At 45.0% G+C, this 20,407-nt stretch overlaps 1 protein-coding gene across 1 annotated transcript in view; it reads left to right on the top strand.

Moving 5' to 3' along the window:
- PKD2 (polycystin 2, transient receptor potential cation channel) overlaps positions 1 to 20,407 on the top strand; it is a 226,531-nt gene that overhangs the window by 27,270 nt on the left and 178,854 nt on the right. The gene's annotated exons all lie outside the window — the stretch shown is intronic.

The raw sequence follows: 20,407 nt of genomic DNA, 5'->3' as shown, positions 1-20,407 counted from the left end.
GTGGTACACTTTCACGGCTATCCTTCTTCATATTTTTTCACGGCTCATGTTTTGTCTACCTTTGCTAGTGTTAGCGTTTTGCTCACTTGTTCTTCAGTAACCTTTAGCTATGAATCTCATTCTCACCACTCCCAATGTGTTCTCACAACGGGAGCTACCTCGCCACCTCATCCCCCTGGCAAGGCTTTCCGGGACTCATGCTTTTGTGATTTCTGTGTTTAAAAAAAATATTTGACAGCACGAACGTCACCACTAGGTATTGGAGCGAGTTACATATTTACCCACACAGGGTGTTGAGCCTCCTGCACATACACAAAGCCCTCTCCTCTCGAAATCATCTTTTAAAAGGGTTGAACTTTGGAATGCGCAATTATTATACGTTCCAAAACAACATCTGCCATCTTGTTTTCAAATGCTGCAGCCCAGTTTTCGTGCACCACAAGTATGCTTCCTGGGGAAGAGACACATATCTTACACTTCGGCAGCACCTACTTTAAATCACGGTCAACATTGCTTTCAATTGCCCCTGCAAGAGGGTGTCATGCCTTTTCTTTAAGTGTTTGCCTGACACTTACATAGGTTTCAGAGTGGGGGCCTTGGAAGGGTCTTGTTGTCATAGGAGTTTGGGATAACGTAATTCAACACAAAACCAACTCGCTGCCATGCATGATGTGAGCAGACCGGTCAGTTAATACAGGTGAGTCATTAGCACCAGTCTGCTCCACCTTCCGCTGCTGCCATTGGCTTCAGGGGCTGCTGTAAAATCAGGGGACAGAGTTTTATCCTGTGCACCATAGTCGTCATTGTGCAACCTTCCCTCAGACAGAACACGGAGTAGCTTGCATGCATTCCCCCGCATGCAGCTTTAGATAGCATCAGCAGCAACTGTGTAAGTTGCTCTCGCACATCATGGCACACATACTAGTTCTGTAACACACAAAGAAGTGTAGCTATACACCAGCCCCATACAATGGGTGACACCACCAACCAGCCCTGCCTTTTTAGCCAATTTCATTGCAATCATGGCCCTTAGTTTTGCTACATAGATTGTAATTATGGATTCAACCCTCAGCTTGCTTTTGACAAGTCAGCACTGGCTGAAGAGGTCACACATGTGTGAAAAAACAAGGACCCCCTGATAAGGAATAAGGTTCCTGGGTCAGGGCAAATAATTTGTGAAAAATAAAACACCCAGGCAACATGTAAATACTGGCAATGTTCAAGTAACACAAACGTGATGAATAAGAATAAAAATAAAAATAACACACTAAATTAGCACAGAAATCAATGTAATACATTGTATAAAAATATCATAGGATGAATCAATGATATATTGATTTAAAAAACAGTAAAAAGAGATATTTCACTTTCAGTAATTAATTGACAAATGCATATTCTTTAAACAATACAGTGAAGAGATGGTTTCCGTCTACATGTTTCGACACGTTCAAAGTGCCTTCCTTTTTTTAATTACATTATACTTGAACAAAAGGGCCAGTTTCTTGATAAATTATCATGTCGGCATCAGACTTCAAAGGTAGCCGCTTGACCCCCCAATAAGACTTCAAAGGAATGCGCTCCCGAACTTGCTGGCCTCTCTCTCGTGTGCCTTTATTTACTTGTTTCCTATTTCTCCTCAATCCCTTCTAAGTCTTCCTACTCTGTCTTCACTTCCCCCGCTCTCTCTTGCTTCCTTTCCGCATCTTTCCTCCTAACATTCCATGTTGTGCTGTTTATGTTATGTTGTTATATTATACAACCTTATGTAATTTTGTGACACACTTGTATGTAATGTTGATTTGTGCAGCGCTGTCAGTATTTCTGCTCCTACACAATGTTTGCTCCTGTTCCCTCTCTCACCTTCCGCTCAGTCACCCCTCTCTCTTTTCCATACGTCCTCTGCCTACTTTCTCTAACTTCTCCGTTCTCTCCCTTGCACTTTTATTTTCAGTCCATCACTCACTCCTTTCGTCTCCTCGCCTCTAGACTCATTCTTTCCTCCTTATTCATTTATTTTCGTCTTCCTCATCCCACTTTTCTGCTCTTCGACTCTCCTTTCTCACTTAATCTTGCAGTTCCTCTTGGTTTATTTCCTCGGCTCTCTCATGCTGCAGTCCTTCTTTGCAGTCGTTCCTTGCATTGACTACCCACGTAGCCTCTCCTTGCTTTCCCTCATCTGTTACTCCACTGCCTGTCTGCTGTCTTTAATTCTATTTCCAGCTTTTTTGTCTGTCCCTGTCCTCTGTCTTTTGTGGCGCCCTGCTTGTTCACTCCTTTCTCTCTCCTCGTAATGTTACCTCTCTGGTTTTTTTTTCTCCTCTGCGATCCATCAGTTCTTCCCTGCTGTCTCCTCCCCCCCTGTCTTCTACAGGTATGTCTCTCCCTTCTTCTCCGTCCACCCCTTCTGTCTCCTACAGGGCTGCCCTCTCCCAGCTCTGGGTCCTTAGCTGAGCTCCATTCCTTCTCTGCAGTCTTTCTTCTCTCTACCGCCCACCTTGCCTCTCCTCCCCCTCTTTCCGGTGTGCTCCACTCTGTCTTCCCTTCTCTCTCCTACGGATCTGTTCTCTCCCAGCTCTCTGTTCTTTGAGGTGATTTTAGTCTCTCCCTGTTGTCTTCCTGTCTCTTTCTCCTTTACATTGTCTTTCCCTGCTCTCATTCCTCTGTGGTGCTCTGCACCTCCTCTGTTGTCTTTCCTTCTCTTTATCCTCTTAAGCCTTCTTCAGTGCTGTCTCGCCCTTTTTTAGGTTTCACCTAAAGAGAGCATGCACTGTCAGCGAAAACAATTATCCTAAAAAGGGAGCTTAGATCCTGCCCATTACTTACCTTTATTTACCATTGGTAGACTCCCATGTCATTCTTGCTTCTTTGCTTACTTCGTCAGCTGCTCCTCCTGGCACCCTCACCCCCCTCACTCCCCTCACCCTCACACACCCTCACCCTCACACACCCTCGCACACCCTCACCCACCCCCTCACTCACCCTCTCACCCCCTCACTCACCCTCTCACCCCCTCACTCACCATCACCCACCCTCTCACCCTCACCCACCCTCTCACCCTCACCCACCCTCTCACCCTCACCCACCCTCTCACCCTCACCCACCCTTTCACCCTCACCCACCTTTTCACCCTCACCCACCTTTTCACCCTCACCCACCCTTACACCCCTTCACCCACCCTTACACCCCTTCACCCACCCACCCTCACACACCCCCTCAACATAGCATTGCAAAGCATAGCAAAACATAGCATAAAAAACACAACAAAACATAGCATAGCATAATTTAATGATAGGAAGTAATGGGAAATGCACTTGCACCTTAGGAACCTCCTGTGATATGTTACATATTTTATTCGATTGTACGAGATTTTTAGACTTTCCAAAGGAGTTTTTATGTCCGATTTTTAAAAAATATAAGATTACGCACAGAATGCAAGCTGCCACTCTTTTGGTGGAAATGGAGACTTTAGATATAGCCTGCGCGTTGGGGAAATATATGAACAAAGTTAGGTGGTTCCTCAAATGCGCAGAAGAACATGTATAGTGTAGCCCTTATCCCTGAATAAAGGTAAAGACACTAAGGGACAATAGTAGTAAAAACTGCATTCTGACGAAGGTATATATAGGAAATTTTAGCGATTTTAACAAATAAATGTTATAATACTCCGTTTTAAAAGGAACAAGAGAAGTTAATTTTCAAGTATCTTGAGGTGTAATTGTGGTTTTAATATTATCTTGTTATGCTGCTGCTCTTTTTCCTGCTGAATATTACCATGTTTTGCTGTTGTCCTTTCTCTTATCACGGAATGTGGAATGTACTTTTAAGGTTTTAACAAATCAAATAAAGTTTTGTTTGACTGACAACATACCATAGCATAACTAAACAAAGCTTAGCATAACATAACATAGCATAGCATAACAAAACATAGTATAACAAAACATAGCATAGCATAATACAACACAACAAAACATAGCATAACAAAACATAGCATAGCATAACAAAACACAACATAACATAGCATAGCATTACACAACATAACATAGCAAAACTAAACATAGCATAGCGTAACAAAACATAGCATAACAAAACACAACACAACACATAGCATAACAAAACATAGCATAGCTTAACAAAACACAACAAAACATAGCATAGCAAAACAAAATAAATAATAGCATAGCAAAACATAACGTACCAAACACAACAAAACATAGCAAAGCATAACAAAACATAGCATAGCAAAACAAAGCATAGCATAATAAAACACAACATAGCATAGCATAACAAAGCATAGCATAACAAAGCATAGCATAGCAAAACAGCATATCAAAGCATAGAATAGCAAAACATAGCATAGCATAACAAAACATAGGATAGCAACACAAAAAATAGCATAGCATACAGCATCACTCCGCACCACCACCGCATCACTCAGGGGCACCACAACATCACTATGCGCTACCACAGCATCACTGAACGCCACAGCATCACTCGTTCGCCATCACATCAATCGGCGCTACCACAGCATCAATCTGTGCAACCATTCAACAACACCTGGTTCAAAAATGTTCTCTCAATGTTTCAAGATTTTTCTACAAATGTAACAAAAAGATGTTAATATTTCACTTTTGTTCTTGGATTTTCATCACAAATAAAATACACAGAAAATAATCTTCACAAAAGTTATTTACAAAACTTTAAGCTATTGCCATTATAAATTACAATAACTTTTTTTATTTCAAATCATTTTTATTTTCAAATCAGAAATAAAAAGTACAAAACAATACAATACAATAAGGATCAAAGAGGCATAAAAGATATTACAAATGATTCATCATATGCAAAGACCTGACCATGCAAGGAAAAAAAAAAGAAAATGGTGAGTGAATCATTGACTCATTAGTGCAGTGGTTCCCAAACTTTTTTGACCCGTGGCTCCCTTGATCTAATTGGCCGTTGGCCATGGCTCCCCACCATTTTTTTACCGGTGGGCGGGTGGGGGAGGATGTAAGCCTGACCTCGGGAGTACATCCTGTTGTCTTCCTTAAATTAATTGGGATGCAATGAAGGTATAATAATCATATTTGGAACAAAATAAGTTTGATATAGCTCTGGCTAGACCCAGAGGTATCAGAGCGCTTTACATGAGAAAGGACATTGTTTCAGAACATTGTTGCATAGTTAGATCAGTTACAGTTACCAGAATATGCTTAGGAGAAAAAACGTGCGCTTACACAATAATTTAAGATAATTAGCACATAGGCCAGACTAATGACTAACAAAAGCTTGATTGCAATGTCAAATTATCCGTGTAAGCATTATCACAGATGAGTACCCCATGGTTTTTGGTGTCACTTCTTACTTACATGCAATAGTTTAGGTGCCAGTTTTCCACAAATGGCTCCCATTAGTATGCAGCTACATGTCTGAAAACATGCTCACATCCTATTGCTTGGCCCCCATCTGCTGAAGGCTGCACCTTAAAAAAGATGACGTCTGTTCACTATGTATACACACAATATCTGAGACCTCAAAGATGTCAGCTCTATTAAACAAGACGTAAGTACCACGTCTGGGCATATTGTCGCAGCTAAGGAACTATATCCATTGAGGTCATGTCTACATGAATTACCTCAGTGGGGAAAAAACATATGCATTTCCTAAGGGGACCTTTTCCACCCTAGACAGAAAACAAGAAAAATACACAACTGTGTGCCAAACAGACGGGATTTATTAACATGCAGTATGGAAGTATAATAGCGATTTATTAGTTATGTATGTACTTAGTTGGGCATGGGCAGCCTATGTTTTTAGTAACTTTTCTGAATGAGGGTCAGTTTCAAGATGCAGGCACTGTGCTGTATTTCTACACCACTGTGTGAAGGAGCGGGCATTCATTATCTGTGCACTCGTATGATGTTCAAAAACAAAGGCAAGTGAAGTTGCAGAAACATGCACTTCCACTGGCTCCTGAGGCCACAGAAATACATCATACCGGAAGCTCAACTCAGTCATAAATTGTGTTCATATACGAGGATAAGTTTTATATAAACAACTTACTGCCACAGAACACTAAGACACTTTTCATTTTGCCAAAAACGTTCACTAAACAAGGCCCGCCATTACAGTACTACTGATCGGGATAGTTTGAGACAGGGCCCCAAGCTGTATTAAAATATACCAATATGCCATTGACTATGCATGGACAGTGGGTGATGCAACTGCTAATGCACTATTAAAGAGCCATTTTCCAGGCTGCAAGCTGCAGAGGACGGCGAGCATAGAACACGGCAGGCGGCAGAGGACGGCACAAGTAACTTCTCCTCCAACGGCCAGAGCAGCATATGGCAATCGTATGCCAGTAATGGAGACTACCTCTGAAGCCTATAAAACACACGTACGACGCGTATACCTACGCATCTATGGCGGCAGTGCGTCCTTGGGACAAACAATGTCCCCGGTTTTTGCAGGTGGGACATATTTTGGCGGAGGCTACTTCACTTTTCCCCACTGTGGTTGCGGCGCCCCTGGCTCCTCATTACGGCGCACCGGGGTGCCGCGGCGCACAGTTTGGGAACCACAGCATTAGTGTATCAGACAAACCTAAATAAACAAAAAGAGACATCAGCGGTGGTCATGCAAATACATATATATTACATATATATGAATACAATCGCAGTTGCGAAGCCATCAAGTGCCGCGCTTAGGGTCAAGTCTTGACTCGGAGGGTCGCTGGTTAGAACAGGTTGACTTGAGAATAGCTCATTGCCCTAAGGGGGATCGAACGAGAAGGAGGAAGCGTCCAGGGCATTCCAAAGTTTTTTATGGGAGGTGCGACTTGGTGAAGAGTGTAATGTAGGATTATCGGCACCTCTTAGAAAGGACAACCAATCTTGCCACATTTTGAATGACACCTCAGAAGGATTCTTCCACTTACACAGAATAACCTTGCATGCCAAGGTTAGAAGGAGATCAAGAAGTTGACGATCCAACGGATTTGCCAGATGTGGCTCTTGTACCCCCAGTAGAACATACACAAATTCTCTAGGTGGATTGAAACCAAAGATGTGCTTAATATAGTCAAATATTCTGTTCCAGTAACCCTTCAGTAAAGGGCAATTAAATAACGTGTGCCAAGTCCCCCACTTCTGTCTCACAATTCCAGCAAGTTGGGAGTCCCTTAGGTTTGTTTTATAGAGTCTTTCAGGTGTCCAATACGTTCTGTTAATTAACATGAATTTAGTCTGTGACAGAATAGGCGAAACCTTATTTCTAAATGCAGTAGTGTGTATTATATCCCAGTCAAAGATCATACCCGTCGTGTTTGATTCTGTTTCCCATTTCATCTCCTTCTTCCTGCTTGCTTTCTGAGGAAGGGGAAGGAGCATTTTATAGATCTTTGAGACGAAATGCCCAGATTTATAGATGCGTGAAACAGAGCCCCATAGCCATGGTTCAGAGGAGGACAATGAGCGTGCAGAGAGGAGTGTTTTTAACTTCAGGAAGTCATAAAAATCTAATGGCGTGAGGGCATGCGTGGCTTGTAGGGACGAGAATGGTAGGGAGTCAGTCCCCTCAAAAAGATCACTTGCTAAGTTAATACTTTTCGCGGACCAGTGAACCCACTGGAGCAGTGCTCCGTTGAGTTTCAGTAATGGGTTGTACCAGAGAGCAATTGATGTGGATTTTTTGATCTTTAGGCCTTTGTGGTTTGCTTGATCAAGTTTCAGGAGAGCCCTTCTTGTGTTCAAAAAAATATATTTAGAGTGGGGTATATGTGAAAGCTCCATGGTGAATAGGGCCACGAGTGGGATATTGCCCATTATCGCTTTTTCGATGTCTATCCATAGCGGAGTATAGTCTGGATCTTTGATTAGCCATAAAGCTCCTTGTTTAGATAAGAACGCAGTTTGGTAGTGTCTGAAGTTCGGGAGGCCCAGTCTGCCTTTATCTTGAGCTAGTTGTAGCTTTTTCATTGATATCCTTGGTTTCTTCCCTTGCCACAGAAACGTACCAAACAGCTTCTCTACCCTGTGAATGAAGTCATCGGAGAAAGTCATTGGGAGCATACATGCTATGTAATTAACTAAAGGTGTTACCATCATCTTCAGGGTTTCAGCCCTGCCCCACCAGGATAAGTATTTAGGCGACCAACCATCTAGGAGCTTGTTTATTTTGTTTAGAACGTTGTTCTCATTAGTGCAAACTGTTGAGATTAGATTGCTATCAAAGTCTAACCCCAGGTATTTAAAGCAGTCCGGCTGCCATGTTAGCCCCGAGTCTCCTATCATGTCTTTAGTCCCAAGATTGTTGAGCGACTTGACTTCTGTCTTGTCTTTGTTTAATTTGTAGCCGGATACTTTAGAAAATTCGTCAATCGTCGTGAGTAGGGCCGGTATTGCTTCATTTGCTTTCTCTGAGATTACCAATACATCGTCAGCATATGCTGTTCATTTTATGACACAGTCGTTGAAGGGGATTCCAGCTATATTTTTGTTGTGTCTAATTTGATACAGGAATGGTTCGATAGCCAACACGAATAGTGACGCGGAGAGGGGACATCCTTGCCTAGTGCCTTGGTATAGTCGAAAAGGTGACGAGAGTGACCCACACGCCCTGACCCTCGCTATAAGACAGAAATAAAGGGACATGATCATCTTTATGATTGAGGGGCCTAGATTAAATTTACGGAGCACGGCCCCCAGATACCTCCAATCTACTTTATCGAATGCTTTTTCAGCATCTAATGTTATTGCTGCTGTGGGGGTGGATAGGAGTTTAGCTTTCTCTAATACATGCGCTAGAGCCCTGGTGTTGTCACTAGACAACCTATTCTTCATGAATCCCGCTTGGGAAGAGTGTATGAGTTTTGGTAGTATTTTCTAGAGGCGTGCCGCTAGGATGGAGGCAAAGAGCTTACAGTCAAGGTTTATGAGAGAAATGGGCCTATAGTTCTTAGTTAAGGTGGGATCTTTCCCTTCTTTCGGAATAACCGCGATGGTGGCCTCTGATAGGGTGCCCTTAGCTTCCCCCTGTTTCACTTATTTCCTCGAACATGTTGAGCAGAGGTTGCGTGATTGACATGGAAAAGCATTTGTAAAATTTCGCGGAGAAGCCGTCCGGACAGGGGGCTTTACCACATTTCAAAGATTTAATGGCAGACTGGACTTCCAGTAACGAGATCGGGCCGTTTATATCTGTTTGCTCTTCCTCGGACAAGGAAGGGAGATTGCAGTTACTAAAATACTCATTTATCTTTTGGTTTTCCACTTCTACATTCTTGGAGTAGAGTTTCTCGTAAAATTCTTTAAAGAGGTCCGTTATTTTGGCTGGGTCAGAATGGGCAACTCCCATGTGGTCAGCTATGGAATTTATCGTGTTCTTTTGTATTTTAAATTTGAGGTACGCTGCCAGACTTTTACCTGCTTTGTTTGATTCACACAGTTTGAACCTTTTCCTCCTATCCAGCCAGACCCCTGCCCTTTCACTTACAATTTTATTATATTCGTATTTCTTATTGGCTAACTTATCTAGTGACTCTGCTTTTCTGTCCTGCAAGTGCTTAGCCTCTAGGATTGCTATTTCTTTCTCTAGTTCCTCTAATTTCCCATTATGGTTCTTATTCATGGCAGATTTAATCTTGATAATTACACCTCTTATAATACTTTTTAGTGCTTCCCACCTAGTTAAGTCGGAGGTATCACCCCTGGTATTGTGGACCAGATATTCTTTGATAGCGGTTTCAATTGTTGCTCGGTGTTGTTCGTGTTCAAGAACCTCATCGTTGAGCCGCCATGCTGACTGACGGGTGGATGGTTTTATGTCTGAGATGGTGAGTGTAATGCACGAATGATCGGACACAAGCCTTGGTTCTATTGAGGTTTCTACTATTCTGAGTGTGGCGTTCTGTGTGATAAATAAATAATCAATCCGTGAGAACGAGTCATGGTGCGAGGAGTAGAATGAGTAGTCCCTGCCAACCGGGTTTTGCAGGCGCCAAGAGCCTTCCAGGTGGAATTGCTCACAGAGATTTTTGAAGGCTCTATGAGACCTATTACTACGGAAGGGACAACGAGAGTCTCTGTCCAGAGTCGGGCCAGATGGTAGATTAAAATCCCCCGCGAGAATGTGGACTGCCAAGTCCGGGATCTTTTCAATTTGTTTCGTAAGGTCCGACCAAAACTTCAAGTCGCATGTGTTTGGGGCGTATATGTTAGTAATGTAGAATTCCGTCCCATCTTTTAGGAGTTTGGTTGTGACCCATCTCCCCTTGGTGTCAGTCGTAGATGAGAGGAGGTCAATGTTAGATTTTTCGGAGATCAGAGTCACCACAATAACTTTCATTTAAGTATTAATTATTGAAAAAAATTAAAAGCCATTGTTATTTGTAATGTCAATACATGTAAGTCACGTAAATACAACACATATTTCATTACAAATGCTATAGGTGTCACATTAGCAAACGTTATAACTACTGGCATTGTAAATGACAAAGCTATTAATTTCGCTATTTTCAAAAACAAAACATAAATACAAAATTTGTCGTTTACAATACCAATAGCTCAAACTTTCCTAATGCAAGACCTATTGCATTGCAAATGCTTGTTGTTTCTTAAAAGTCAATTGGCTCGCTGTGAGGGGACGTTGATGGTACGTTCTTGATCAGTGGATCTTTTTGTGGTTCCTTTAAGATGGACTGATGATCAGTCATTCACCTGACATTCACTAACCATTGGCATGCATGGGCCAATAAATACAAAATGCTTGCCCACCCGTGGGGACTTCTACCAGGCATTGTATTACAGTAAGTGCCCCGGGAGCTCGTCGGTTATTTGCTCCCACTGGGTAATTTATTAATACAAAGGGCCATTTTATACTATCACCTGCCAACGCACTGTATTACAAAGACTGGTGCAGAGGCAGAGTGGCCATCAGGTTGTGGTGTGACTGGTGGCACACAGTCAGTGTGCTCCTTGAGTGAGTCCTTGGAAGGTCAGAAAAGGAGGCCCATGGACCACACAGATGTCCCTCTGCAGGTGGATGCTGTCGCCTAACTGTATTCTTTTACAGGTGGGTTTCTGCTCCCCTCCCCTCGAATGCCGGCCAGTTTGTTGCCTGCACAGTGAAAGGGGGACCGATGGCTTCACACAGGCAGTCTGCCCTTCTGGAATGTAGTCTCCCGAGTGTATGTATGTATATGGTATTTCTATAGCATGAACCTAGCCAGAAAGCATTGAACCCTGTACAGAGACAAATAAACACTAAAGCAACAAGTGAAGGGAGAGGCAATCCGCTCATGAACCGTTAAATCATTGTGATTAGTGTTCTTTAAAGAGGAGAGCCTTCAAATCTTTCCTAAACTGAAGCAGCCCTGACGAAGAGACGGATGTTCCAGATCCTGATCCTAGATGGAAACGAGCTGCCACCTTGTTTTTTTCTGCTATACATTTCTTAGTCTGCAGTCTAATTGTGACTGGCTGCGGGTTTGCCAAGAACCATCAGTGATGGTGATCTTGTCTTCAAAGAAAGTGGGGATTATGGTTGCGATGGATTTGTAAATGATGGACTGGTTGCAGGTGATGTGATCATATTCCTTCCGGCTCTGGATGAGACTTGCTACAGCGTGTAGGATGCCCTTAAGGGGTGCCAGTATGGAGTCTGGAAGGCCGTAAATCAAGGTTTTACCGACATTCAGATGTGAGAGTACAAGGGCTTGAACAGCAGATGTGAAGTCATTTTCTTGAGAAACAGTTTAACTTTCTTTAGAACAGAGAGCTGGTTTCATGCTATCTGTTTTCATTTCTTTGGCAGTGTGTTCATTGAGGGTGAGGTTGCTATCCAAGGTGAGTCCAAGTGACCTGGCATTCATTGAAAGTTTGGGTTTGAAGCAGTCAAGGTTCAGGCGTTGTTAAGTTTGTACTGTTTCTTGTTTGCTGTTCTTTACAAATAGCATAGATTTTGTCTTGATCGTCAACTAGGTGTTGGACATCCCTGTCAGAATAATGTATAGGTCGTGTTTGAGGGGTTGAATGTGTGAAATAGAAGAGACTTTGAAGCAGAGTTGTGTATCATTGACATATCAGTGAATCTTGATGCTGTTATCTGTAAGTAGAACACCACCCGGCTCCATTAGAGATTGAAGATGACAAGAGACAGTATGACACCCTGGGGGAACTCCAACTGGGGATGGGAATCTTTTGAAACCTGATATGCTTATGTGAATAAACTGGTGTCGGTTGGAAAGGTAGGTGGAAAACCAGTGAAGGACGTAGGCGGTGAATCCCATTCAAGACTCCAGGGTCCATATAAGGGTGGTATGGTCTACTGAGTCAAAGGCAGCTGAGAGGTCCAGCAATATCAGGAGGCAGGTGGGTTATCTTCAACATTGGTCAGCATGGCATTGTCTACAATATGTAAAGTAGTAGTCTCAGTACAACAGTGTGAACTGAAGTCAGACTAGTAGTTGGCAAAGAGACGGTTATCATTGATGTGATCTTAGAGTTGAACAAATACTACTTTTTACACTGATCCTGCCTATGGATGGTTAATGATGGGCCTGTAATTGGTGAGGTCACTATGGGCTAGTGTAGGTCTTGAGAGCTTCTTGGAAGTTGCCTTGCGTGAAGAAGGCATTGACAATGATGTGTAGGGGTCAGAGAGCATCCCCAGAGAGAGCTTTGGTGAAGGACAAGAGTAAGAGTTTACCTTCAAGAAGTGGCTTTGGAGTGTTGGGGGAGATCTGAGGATGATGAGGCTTTGAAAGCCGACCATTGTGGACCAGCAAAGGGAAGGGGTGGGTGGGCGGGCATAAGAGATGAAGCAGGTTTTCCTTTGTCGATGGGCTATGAGATCTTTTGTATTTTTTCACTGAGTAAGATGCTGATGATATTATACTTTTATCTGCCATGCTTCTGAGAGGTCTGTCTCAGTGCCCTCAACATGGTATGACGCCCTTAGACATGGCATGACGAGGCAGCTTTGCATCGGTGGGCGGAGACAGTTGGTGTAGCTGCCGACGCAGCTTGCTCACCTTGCACCCTCTGCTTTTCTGTTGTTTCCTCAGCTTGCCGCCTCTTTGCAGTTTCGTCACATGTGCCAGCATTGGAGCTCGGCACTGCCCATTGAACCCTGGGCAAAGTACTTGAGCACAGTCCGGACTGTTGACAACTGTGAGTGGGTGGAACTACTCTGTCCCAGCACTGGGCTCAGCAGGTGGCGTGGAGCTTGATGTTGGACCTGTCCTGCTCCTATTGTCACCATTGCTCATGGTGATGGAATAAAGAGCTGAGTTGAGTAGAGTTGAGCAGCACGGGCCAGCAAAGGCTTTGTTAAGTTCAGCATGCCAGCAGCCTGTAGCTCTGTAAGCTTACTGGACATGATTGGTGCCCAGTAAGCTTTTGCAAGTAATAATTCTGCTTTTCCTCCGTTCTAGCCCTACTTTGACCTATGAAAGGAAAGATAAGGAAACCCTTCGGTCGACCAGCGTAGACAACCCCCCCCCCCCAACTGGATATAGGTTGGACTTACACCAGTTTATTTTATATCCCGCATGGCACCTGTAGGTCTCGAAAATTTGTAGGAGTTGGGGAAGCGTCTCCTTTGGGGTTGTCACATAAAGTAGGATGTCATCCGCATAGAGGGAATTACATTCTTAATCTAGTAATCGGGAATCATCTACAAATCAACCCAACCCTGGGGTGGTGTGTACGACACAAGCCAAGGGCTCTAGAATAAGAGCAAAAAGTAAAGGGGAAAGGGGACAGCCCTGCCTGGTCCCTCTTTGTATTGGCCAGGTTTCCGATAAAGCTCCGTTAACCTGAACCCTAGCCTCAGGCTCCGTGTAAAGCAGCGCCACCGTCTTTCTAAAACCTGGGCCAAATTCGAATTTCTCAAGAGCATGTCCCATAAAGGGCCAATGGATTGTGTCAAACGCCTTCTCAGCGTCTAGGGAAAGGAGCAAGTGGGCCTCCTCCCTATCTCGAACCGCATCCATCCAATTAGCCACTCTTCAGAGATTATAGCTGGTAGCTCGTTTTGGTATAAAGCCAGATTGGTCTTAGTGAATCAAGGAATAAATGACTATTAAGAGGCGTGTCGCAAGTATAGTAGCTAGGATTTTGGTTTGTACATTTAGTAGCGAAATGGGACGATATGACCCACATTCGTCCGGGGGTTTCCCTGCCTTGGGTATCAACACTACTATTTCCATTTGAAGATCTGCAGGAGGTATCTCAATATCTTTAGAAGCTTGAAACATCTTAAGTAGGTGTGGAGCCGGAAGGATACTATGTTGTTTAAAAAATTCCCCAGGAGGACGTTAGGGCCCAGGGTTTTTCCCGTCCGCAGACGACCAATGGCCTCCGTGACTTCGTCTAATGTAATGTCTATATCTAGCCCCTCACGCTCCTCAGGGGGGAGGCAGGGGAGTTCAATACCTTCCAGGTATTGTGCAATTTGTGTCTGTGGCTCGTGTCTGAGTTGCGTATAACGTCGAGTAATATCGGGCAAAAGCCCCGGCAATATCTTGTGGCGTGGTGTAGTTCTGGTCTAGCTCCCTAATAGATATAATCCACCTTGTTCCTTCCTTCCCAACCATGCCAGCAGTTTGCCTGCTCTGTCCGCAGTCTCATACAGCTAATGTTGGACTGCGAGCTGGTTTGTCTGTGTCTCCTTGGTGACCAATGCCTGGTATTCTCTTCTAGTGATGTGAAGCTGGCGGAGAGTGTGTGCATTTAAGGTGGCTACCCCCCTATTCTCAAGGTCTACCAGCTTATCTTCCAAGGTCAGGAGCTCCTGCAGTTACCTATGCTTTTTATGGGCAATGATATTTTGAGCTCTATTGTGTATTACCGCTTTGATGGCCTCCCATAAAATAACAGCGGATTGCACCGACCCCTGATTTTCTTGGAAGTAGATTTCCGTATCTACCCTCATTTCTTTAGCAACCGTTTCATCCTTCAGGGCCCATCCATGCGTTCAATCTCCAGGAGGTGTCCTCCCCCCCCCCCACCACCTCATGTAGAGCGGTGAACGGTCTGAGATACCTCCGGCCAGGAACTCTAACTTTTCCACCTGGCCAATCTCTCCGGCTGGGGCAAAAAGGTAGTCCAGCCTTGAATACACCTTATGGGCCTCTTAAAAATACGAATAGGCATGTGCAGATGGATGGTGACACCTCCAGAGATCAGTTAACCCCAGGGTCGCTTGGAATCTTGCCAGTGCGGTGGTCTCCCGGGGCCCTGGCCCCGTTAGCGTATGATCCAGGGAGGAATCACTCACATAGTTGAAATCGCCCCCTATGATATGCGTGGCGGGGCCAGACTGCAGGAGGGTATCCATTACTTTGTCAAGTGTACGTTGCTGGAGACGTGGGGGAGCATAAACACTAATTATGAACCATGGTGTGTGATTCCAGATGCCCTGGACTGCTACCTATGTACCCTCCGGGTCGTCCCATCTTCGAGTAACCCTGAAGGGGGTTGATTTTCAAATAAAGATTGCCACTCCCTCGAGTCGCGAGTAAACCCCGCATGTAATAATATTATATCTGGCTTGAATCTTTTAATGTAGTTAAATACCAGACTCTGCTTAATTTTGTTCCCTAGCCCTTTTGACGTTCTACGCCATGATTGTGTAGTCTGCCCCTGCCATGGATTAAGAAGGTGTATCACATCTGACCACCTCAGACCCGTAACAGTTCAACCATTGCTGCGTGATAACTGTAATCATGCCTAAAGGTCGAACAAGAGATCAAACCTCCCCCATGATCGAAAGTCTACCCCTGGAGAGCCCAGGCTGGACGCCTCCAGCCACTGAACATGTTCCAATAGAGGGTGTTCACTTTCCGCATCCATGGATTCCTGTCGCTCCGACTGGTCAGAGTCTGCATTTTCCATTGATTTCTGAGAAGTACAAGATGCATTGTCCAAGGCTGTATCATCGTCTGTGTCTGACTCCGTGGGTTTCAGCTCCCTCAGCTTCGGGGACCTCGCAGTCGTAGCACCGATGGGAGTTTGGCGTTTGAGCACTCTTCTCCATTGCCTCTCTTTAGGATGCTTCCAGGTAGAGCTCGGTTGCTTATCTGCGGGCCAGGACGCAACAACTGGCGACCCACTACGCAGCTGAGGCCGTTCTTTAACCCATGACCATGCTTCCTCCAGCGTCTGGAAGAACTGAGAGGTACCCTGAAAGATAACTTTAAGTTTGGCTGGGAACAACAGAATATACTGGATACCAAGGGCGCAAAATTTCACTTTTACAGGATCAAAGGTGCGTCATAATTTCTGAACATCTTGTGAGTAGTCCGGGAACACCAACACTCTTATGTTTTCATATTTGATCTCGCCCTTCTTTCGTAGCTCCCAGAGTATAAGATCCTTGTCCTGGAAATTCAAGAACCGGGCTATCAGAGTTCTGGGGGGAGCCCCCGGCTGCGGCCGTGCACCAGACATTCTGTGTGCTCTTTCTATGACAAAGCATGATAAGAATTGCGTCTTTGGCAGGGCGCCCTTGAGAAATGTCAGTAGGAAGTGGACTGGATCGGAGCGTTCTGCATTTTCCGGAAATCCTATAAAACGTAGGTTATTTCTGCAGGCCCTGTTTTCGGCATCATTGACCCTCCACTCCACCTCTTTTACAGTTGCCATAAGACCCGTTACTTCTTTACTTGTGTTTGGGAGGTGTCTTAAAGTTCCAACACCCGCTGTTCCACCTCAGTGACTCTTTCGGAGACCTTTTAAAGGTCTTGGCGCAGAAAGGAAACCTCTGTCCGAACCTCTGCAATCTTACCTTCCAGGCTTTCACGAGAGGCATGGATCACCTGCAGTATTGCGTTGGTGTCTGGGGGGGGAGCCGCGCCACCATCTGCCCCAGCAGGGGTAGACAACACCTTGGCGAAGCGGTCTGGCTTTCCTTGCTTGGAGGCCTTGGAGTCTTTATCTTTGCCATTATAACCCAGTGTTCGGTAAGTCACTCCCCGCTGGTCCTGGGGCCCCCGACCACAATGCCCACTCCGACTAGGCCACCAAAATTCCCGGTAGGGTCCACCTATCACTCTCTTCAAACAAGGCAGCCCAGAAACAGTTCATGAAGCACACTGCCTCCAGTATGCAAACTAGCCAGCGTGCAATGCCCCCACGGTTGTGGACAGAGGAGTCCAGAACATGTTTCAGCCCCTCTGACTCCACACAGGGCCAATCCAGGGTCACTTCCCCACCGAAATGCTGCTGGGGGGGGGGGGAGGCGCTCTTTCGTCTCCGGCACTGTCCCTGTCTGGGTTCGAGACCCTACTCTGCTGCCTTCCTCCCGGTGCAGGAGACTGTTTCGACCTGTTGTGTAGTTGCCCCCAACACTGCGCCATGGAATTTCTTATGGCCATAGATCCTGTCCCTTCAGTGAGCGTATACTGCTTGCGGCTCGCAGTGGCGGAGAAACAGGAGCATGAGCACTTGTAGCAGGTGTTGTATCAAGAAGAGAAGACAAAGTATACTACCGGAGTGCTCCTCCAGCTCCACCACACACTACGGAAGATGTTGCCCACCAGCCAGGGGGAGTTCAGATGCCTAGGGCCTTGTCTACGACGCTCCGTCTGAATCGGCACTCACGGTCCACACCAAGGCTGGGTCAGGTGAGAGGGAGCCGGTCACCCCTTTGCTGGGTTACATACCCTTTGTAGCTCGTGTGGGTCAGCAGCAACCACTCGCCGCAGACGGAACCTCCCCACCAGCCACCGAGTAGCTCACTGCACTCTCAGCTTTCACATTGGCAAGGGCGTCCCCGCTGCACCAGTCCAGGGAGTTCACGGCGGATCAGGGCGCGCCACGGCTCAGCGTACAAAAGCCCCCTCAGGGAGAACCCCTCCACGCCAGTTCACCGGTCTGAATATAGCACCCTGGCGGCCATCTTAAGAGACCACACGTCGTGCTGCGCGCCAAAGAGGTCTCGATCACAGACTAAGCCGAAGACCACCTCCCAGCCTCATACCAGGCACTCCAGCGCACGCCTGTTCCCTCAGATCCGTGATGGTGTGTTCTGTTGGTGAAGAGGACCAGAATTACTGCAGGATTTAGTATCGGGCCATCGGAGCTCGCGCAGTACGCAGCTACCTGGCCATGTTGTTAGCCACGCCCCCCAGCTGTAATCACTTGTGATTCATAATCTAGGTCCTTCTTAGTGTTGGGAATTATACTCCAAGCATTGGATTTTTTTTTCATAGTATTCTTTGTTACAAGCCAGTTTCCAATCATTTTTTGGCAGACTTAGCCAACGCGTTTCATCCCTCATAGGGACTTCATCAGGGCAATAAATATCTAATTCTTGTGTTTTCATCTATCCAGTTCTCTTCAATAGCAACCAATTAAAAACATGCAAAGTTGCTCACCTTGGGCAAATGTAGTCTCCTGCTTCTTGTTTGAATCAATCAATGTATGTGTGTATTTGTATAAAGCACAACCCGAACTGCAAAGCAGTGCAGCATTATGGTCAGTGGACAATACAAGGAGACTATTTAGTAACATGCTAGGTTGCAATATTTTTACTTGGAACAAGATGTTCTTTCACTAGATGCGTGTTCAACTGGAGATATGTATGTATGTGGTTGTGAGTGTGTGTGTATAGATAGATACAAAATATATACTTTTTTTAGACCAAGTTCCAAGTATGTTTGTGTAGGAAAATCAATGTCGGCTGACCGGGTGCGAGTCCCATAGCAGGTGGCCGCATGTCTTGTCTGCCATGGATGGGTCAAGAAGTAAATTGTTGAAGGTCAGGCAATTGTGACATTTATAGGTTGCCAGATTTATTTTGTGTCATGGCTGCCTCATTGTGCTTCGAAGGGGTTGCCCCTCCCTTCCTGGCCTTCGAAGTCGGGGTTTTCTAACCATCCTTAGAAAGAAGCCTTGCTGTGTGACCCTGTCCGGGGAAATGATGGTTTAGGCGAGCTGCGCGCTCAATGGCTGGCCCTTTGTCTCGGCCTTGTTTGCCAGTGACTGTGTCCTTGACCCACTGAAAAAGCGACATCAGTTAATGTTATTCACGTAGAACACGAAAAATCTTTAAGGCCATTGTCCGGTGCGTTCGTGTTTCTGAACGTTTTCATTTGTGAACCACGCAGCGATGAGTCAAGGGCACTATTTTTCGACTGTGATTTTCTTTTTTTTATTACAAATTTCAGTAAGAATTCTACATTTTTACTTAAATTCTCAACTTTAATTTGTAGGGGTAATTTTGGAGTTTGTGGTAAAGGTTATTTAAGCATTTAAACGTGAACATTAAACGACACACTTAATTGCAGTGGTGAGGTTGCAACTGCAAATATATTTACCACCCTGATCGTTCGCTTTTATTTGCGCGCATTTGGTGTTCGTTGTTTTTTGACGGTGCTTTTTGAGTGAAACGTGTTCAGAGAATGGCTGGTCTGACCTATGCAAAAGGTGAAACATTTTTGTGTTCAGTGCAAAACCAGCGTTGCGTGTTTTACAGATGTGCGCACTCCGTTGTTATTTTATTTTTAAGAAATACTTTTGCAGAGATCTCAGAACGTAGTGTTAGGCACTTATTTGTAATCGTATCCCAAATGATGCACTTTCTGTGTTGAGAGTAATGCAATAATAATACAGAACTGAGCGGACTCCTCCTGGAGAAGCCTCTGAGTGCTGAATGCGCTCTAAGTCGTGTCGAGGCTGTTGCCTTTGGAATGTGTTTCAACACTGCCAAGAGATGCATTTACATATTGCTGTTACTAGTGCGTCGTGCATGGCCGGTGGGATCATTCATATATGTAAAAACCTCCTCGTAAAGCTCCTGCTGAGCGCTGAATGGCAAGAGAACTCCTTAGGCCATGAAAGGGCATGCCCGATGTAAGGCCACTGCGCCCTTCACACAAACTACATATATGAGGAATCCGTGTCTAGCGAAGGGCCACAGATTATGGTCAAAAAGCCCAATTGCAGAAAATAACTCCAGCAATGCTGTAAAAGGTTGAAGAATCAGAGGAGGCTTGAAGGAACTCGGGGCCGTTCAGGTCAGTATGGCAGCACAGCTCGAGTGAACCCAATTCCAAAAGACACAAACGCTGGAGATCATAAGAAAAAAGACAGGGACAAAAATAATTGCACGAGGGGCACTGATGTTGCTAAAAAATACTTCAAGTAGGTTGTGATACAGTGAGGGCTGATTTTGACACTTAAATAAACAACGGGAACTGGAACCGAAATAGTCCATCTTGGATTGGAAAGTTTTGCATGTCAGGAACAAGGAAGCCTTCTCCTTCTTAGATTGGTCTTATCGACAGTGGTTCATGGAGCAAAAAAATATGTTGTGGAGAGTTGACATATCTTTTTGTGTCATGAGATGTCAGAACAAGCCACAGAACCCCCCTCCAGTGAGAGCCCACACCATTCTTGAAATT

This window comes from Lissotriton vulgaris, chromosome 3_1 (assembly GCF_964263255.1).
Source record: "Lissotriton vulgaris chromosome 3_1, aLisVul1.2, whole genome shotgun sequence".
Lineage (NCBI taxonomy): Eukaryota > Metazoa > Chordata > Amphibia > Caudata > Salamandridae > Lissotriton > Lissotriton vulgaris.
The sequence above is the reverse complement of the archived record's forward strand: the minus strand, read 5'-3'. Positions and strand labels throughout refer to the sequence as shown.